A 6,428-nucleotide genomic window follows, 5' to 3' on the forward strand; every position below is an offset into this window, starting at 1 on the left:
TGTGCATGGCTTCAGCTAATCAACTGAAAAATCACATATTCCCAGTATGTTAAACTGTCAATTATATACAAGACACTGTTAACAGAGAAAAATAAAACATGAAAAAGTTCAGTCTCAGGTATAGTGTTATTGGGTTCCTCCCAAAGACTGTATGTTAGAAACAGGGATAAATGAAGCGATGGGAATAGGGACTCCCATGATGGTATTAGTGTCTTTTATTAAAGAAAGGAGAGAGAGATGTCAACAGAAATACACATTTACTTTTTTGGTTTTGTTTTTTTGAGATGGAGTCTCACTATGTAGCCTTAGTTGGCCTGGAATTCACTATGCAGACCAGGCTGGCCTCAAACTCACAGAGATTCACCTGCCTGCCTTACATACTTGTGTCCCTCCACCATGTTATAACATAGCAAGAAAGTCCTCACCAGATGCTGATTCCTTTGATACTGGACTTCCTAGTCTTCAAAACTAAGACAATACACTGCTTTTATTTATGATTCATTTTTTCAATAATTCTGTGGTAGGAACATAAAAAATCTTATCTTCAGACATGGTAGGATGGTGGAGCATGTCACAATTTACAAATTGATTTTACATCTTTGCAAAATGTTTCAAAAGTATGAGAAGATGCTGGGTGGTGGGGGAGCACGTCTTTAATCCCAGCACTCGAAGTTAGTGGCAGGTGGATCCCTTTGAGTTTGAGGCCAACCTGGTCTACAAAGGGAGTTCCAGGGAAGCCAGAGCTGTTACACAGAGAAACTCTGTCTTGAAAAACCAAAAACAGGAAAAAAAAGTATGAGTAGATACAGATTATAAGGAAGGAAAAAAAAGGAAGAAAAAACTGGTGAGAAGAAATATCAATTTGTTTTATGATACAGAAAAGGCAAAAGTATATGATAGGAAAAAGGTAAAGATATATTTGCATAAACTGAGCTTAAAAAGAAGCAGGTAAATGTATAAATGTCTGTCAACAGCAAACAGAATTAGGAGCTCATAGTTCAAAGATATATGGCAAACAGGAATTCTTGGCTACATTCTAAGGCATCTAAAAAGTAATACCCAGGGTAACATCTATCACTTTTATCACTTCAACACAAATGCCTAAACATTAAGAAAGAGTGTATGTTAGATTTCCCCTAGCCAAAAACCTAGACACTAAAAAACAGCATTGAACATTATCATTTTGGGGAGCAGTTTCTGGGACATAAAGAATCCAACAGGAACTTCCCCAGATCAGAAGCTAACACTATTTTCTAGTCTTGGAATTCTCAAAGTTTAGAAGGGTTTCTTCTGTATTTTGCCAAACTACCAATCTTACTCCATAATTATGCCTTATTTCCCTCCAATTATCTGCTCTCCTCTGTGCAAGTGGTCTTTACATTCTGGTGTGGCTTCATATCAGTGAAATGGCTTCTTGATGAAATCACTACTCTAATGTCCTACCAACATCACCAATCAATTTCTTTTTCAGCCACAATGTACTTGATGTTTCAACCATCTTTAATTATGTTTAGAACAGTCAGGGTAAAAACTAAAAAAGAATTCTCTTGGTTTGCAGTCTTTAGACTTCTTTACTACCCACCCTGACTCCTTTGTCTCTGCTGAGGAGACATCCTCAGAGCACAATTAAAACAAATGTTATCACGATTAAGATAATAAAAAGAAAAAGCATGGCCATTAAAAGATAAGGTGTGACATTTAATGAAGTGCCATGTGCTTGGCATGTGGCCTCCATGAGACAAAAATCAAAAGCATAAAGACACCACAAGGTCCTTTCAGTAAAAGTATAGAAATGTGTATACACCAAAGTGCAAGCTATGCTACACTAATTTGCCCATGAAGAGTTATGATCTTCAGATGAAACAAGAACAATGATCTGAAAATACCTTGACTTCAAAATTTGGATCTAAGGTTATGATGCTTTGGAAACATTCTTCTTTTGTTTTCACAGAGGATGAGACCCTGTGGATTGCTTCTGTCCCAATAAGGTATGATAGACCACGCCCTCCTGAAAGGTTGCTGTGAACACCTTTAAAAAATTATTTCACTCAACTGCCGACTGAGATGAACCTGGCACACAGGTTACACCATAAAAGACCTGATTAACAGTGCCCCTATACAACAGGGAGAAGTTTGGAGAGAAAAAACTGTGCCCAAGTTCCCAAATATTGCTTATAAATGTCTTTTACATTTAAAGGGGGAGATGATATAGATATGAATAATTTGCATTGGTATAAATCTTGGTTTATTGACATAAATTTAAGGTCAATCTTGTTATATGTATTTGTATTTCTGATATTAAAGTATTGTGATTGTATAGTTCATTTAAATGTAATGTATAATTAGGAAAAATAGGTTGTTAATGGATAATCATCAATAATAGTCAAGCTTGTAGTCATGTTAGATTTTCTAGATGTGCATAGATATAGTTCAGATAGGCATTCTTTATATCTTTCAAAGACTACAGAATATGGCATTTAATGTTTTAATAACTTAGGGCTTTTCATGACAATGAGACACGTCTGCTCCTGGCAGCACCAGCTACTTCAAGAGGAAGATGGGCATTGAAGAGGCTCCTTATGGAGTTTGATAGCCATTTGGGCAAGAAATTGCTCTTGCCTGGACTGTTGCATAAACTGGACACAAAGAACCCACAGAGAGGACTGCTAAACTTGCCTAAAGGCAAGATGGTCTTAAGGGGTTCCTGATTTATGAAAGAGTCTACGAGACATTCTGCAGGACACAGCAAAAAGTGAATGAACTGTCTTTGAATTTTCCTGCTTCATGGGAATGTCTGCTGGATACTATGGGCCTGTAGGGTGAAGATGGATGCCCTAAAGGTACAAAAAACTTTGGGTGACTGTCCAGACAGAGAGATGTCTCTGTTATTTCTAGAGTTTTGAAAGTTGCTTATTTCTTTTTACTTAGATAATATTATATCCTTCTGTTGAAGAATGATTAGTTATAGTTACAGTTTTCCTTAGTTATGATAAAAGATAAAATAGATATAAATATTGTATCTGTAAATCTTGCTTTGTAACTATTTTGTTATATGTAATTTTGCTATGTTAAAGTTAAAGCCTTCCTTTTTGTTTAAACAGAAAAAGGGGAAAAGATGTAGGAGGGTCTTCTATCTATCTGTTGCTTTCATTGGTTAATTAATAAAGAAAACTGCTTGGCTCAATAGGTCAGAGCACAGGTAGGCGGGGAAGACAGAACAGAATTGTGGGAGAAAGAAAGCAGAGTCAGGCCATTGCCATGAAGCTCCAGCCCAAGATGGACGTAGGTTAGAATCTTAACCTACGTAGGTAAGCCACGACCTCGTGGTGCAATACACATTAATAGAAATGGGTTAATCAAGGTGTGAGAGTTAGCCAGTAAGAGGGTAGAGCTAATGGGCCAGGCAGTGTTTAAATAAATACAATTTGTGTGTTGTTATTTAGGGTGTAAAGCTAGCCGTGCGGGAACCGGGCGGAACGAAAAGCAGGCCTGCTGGCCTCATCACTACAGTCCCACAACCCTGACCCCTGTAGTGCCTGAGAGGTGAACACAACAGATAGAACAAAGCAAGAAGAATTTTCTTGAGAAGAGAGATACAAGCTGAAGAGAAAGAAAGGAGCAGGTTCCTGACAACACAATGCCATATATGGAGGAAAAGAAAAACCAAACAATGCTCTCTGCTGCCCAAAGCCCCTTTCTGGGGGAAGTAGGAAAGCACACCTAGTACCAACTGCCACAAAACAAAGGCTCACCATCTGGGGAGATAGGTGAAATCATCTTTTGCTAACTGGACTTCTTTATAGGTTTTGGATATTTACTAAAAGCAAACACATTTATGTCTCAAATTTTGAACAGAGATTCTCAGATTTTATCACAGATCAAGCTAAATTTAGAGGTGATAGATAGATAGATAGATAGATAGATAGATAGATAGTTAGTTTCAGGACAGTCAAGAGTTACACAGAGAGACTTTGTATCAAAAAAACAAAATAGGGCTGGAGAGATGGTTCAGTGGTTAAGAGCTTTGCCTGCTCTTCCAGAGGTCCTGAGTTCAATTCCCAGCAACCACTTCGTGGCTCACAACCATCTGCAGTGAGATTTGGTGCCCTCTTCTGGCCTGCAGGGATACATGCAGGCAGAATACTGTATACATAATAAATAATTAAAAAAAAAAACCTGTTCTTTTAACAACTGTACGTTTGGTCCCTAAATAAGAAAGAAAGGAATCAACTGAAGCTTGCGCCCTGCTTTCATATTATCAGAAGGTGTTATGTAAGATGCCAAAGGGGGTAGCAATCAATTATCCTACGCTAAGACACCTATGAACTACAATGACCAGCACTGCAAGATACCCCTGAATATGCCAAAAGTGGCTCTCACATCTAGGTTGTAACCAACAGCTGTCCAATAGGACTTAAGGCCTGTTCAATGGGAGAGAAATCATGCCTGGAAACATGCCCGAGGCTAGTGAGGATGTAGAAGAGAACCTTAAACTGTTACTTTACTAAACCAACATAATTCCTAACTGCATTCTAAATACCCACCCTGATACCCTCAGGTAGGTGTAGCTCTCTCTCATACACCCAATCAAAGAAACTCGTCTTTGCAACAGACCATTTCAGAAACTACAACCTGTCAAAACAGAGTACAACCGATCATGGGTGTCCAGCCCCAGCTGATACATTTACAACACAATTCCTGCACCTATGGCTTGGGGAACATGGCAGAAGGAATATTTTAAGAATCAGAGGGCCAGCATGTGAGACTGTGTCTCCTAGAATGAAAGGGAGGCTACATTAACAATATTTCAACAACACAGCGATCTAAACAGGACCTGAACAATAATAACAGCATCATGAGAAATGTTAAGACAGAAGGAGAAAATCTTACGAGGCCCCACTCCCAAGACAACACTGATTGCTAAGAGAGGAAATTAGTCATCCAGAAGGATGAGGCTGCTAATTGATACAATATCAAGTGGTCGGCCCTGAAATTATACACATGCAGGCAACATTAAATAGACTCTGTAGGTTATATTTCTATATTTGTGTGTTTGCATGTGTATAAAATGCATATTATGTATGCATGTATATGTTGTGTGAATATATGTTCATGTATATGCATGTGCATATATACACACATGTGTATATGTGTGTATATGTGTGTGTGTGAGAGTGGGGGGGGACAAAAAAGCAGCTATGGATTTGAGAGGCAGTAACAGGGAAACAAGTGAGGCGCTGGAGAGAAGAAAGGGAAGAGGGATGTCCTAGTTGAATTTGGTTAATATGACACAAGCAAGGGTCATCTGAAAAAAAAAAAAAAAGCCTCCAGGATCCAGACTGCCTGCAGGCAAGTCTCTGTAGGACACTGTTTTGATTAATGAGTGAAGTGGATGGCCCTGATGATGGCACCCTTAGGCAGGTGGTCCTAATGGTATAAGAATGCAGGCTGAGCAAGTCAGGAAGATCAAGCCAGAAAGCAGTGTTCCTCCATGGCTTTGCTTCCTTCAGTTCCTGCCTCTAGGTTCCTGCCCAAACTTCCCTCATAATGAAATATGACTTGCAAGTTGTTAAACTGAAATAAGCCTTTTGCCCCCAAAGTAGTTTATGGTTATAGTATCTTATCACAGCAATAAAAACCCCAACTAAGACAGAAGGAAATGATATAAATTTTAATTAAAATAAAAAACTGTTAAGAAAAATGGGGTAAAATTTCTAATATTTGAATCTGAAATCTTCAGTTTTGTCTTTCACAATTAAATCTTCAATGCAAGTAGAATTTTAATATGTACACACACACACACACACACACACACACGACATGGTAGTGTTATTATGCCTGTATTATCTGTCCAAGGTTGACCTAGACTAAAGAACCTGCCTCAACAAAAAAGAAAAAAAGGAAACCATTTTTTCATGTAGATAAACAGTATAAATACTATTTAAAGATTATTCCATTTTCATATATAACGTAAGACTAAATCTTTCATATATCAGGAGTTAAGTAAATTCTGCTTTATACTTTAATTTCCTCCTTTGCTTTCTGTTTACCTGTGCCAAATACTGTAGTACCCCAATTATAAAGGTTTTAAACCCCTTCCCCCACTTTGTTTTTTCTGGCAATACTAGGGACCAGAACCAAACTCAGAGCTTCACATATATTAAAACAGTATTGATACTGAGCTACATATCCAGGTCTTACACTAAGTCTTAAAATCTCATACAATAACAAGCACTTAACTTCTAAAATATCTTGGCCAATCTTGACTTTTTGCTTCCAAATAGATTTTAAATTAACTTTGTTGGTTCTACAAGGATAAACAAATCATTTTCTAAAATATTCATTTTTCTAAAACTACAATTTATACATTAATGATGGTTTAATTGGCACTTTTACAATAAATTAGTCTTTTTCCTCCTCTATGATTA

The sequence above is a fragment of the Microtus oregoni genome, unplaced genomic scaffold (genome assembly GCF_018167655.1).
Source record: "Microtus oregoni isolate MIOR12 unplaced genomic scaffold, Mior012 000011F_ref0000422, whole genome shotgun sequence".
NCBI lineage: Eukaryota > Metazoa > Chordata > Mammalia > Rodentia > Cricetidae > Microtus > Microtus oregoni.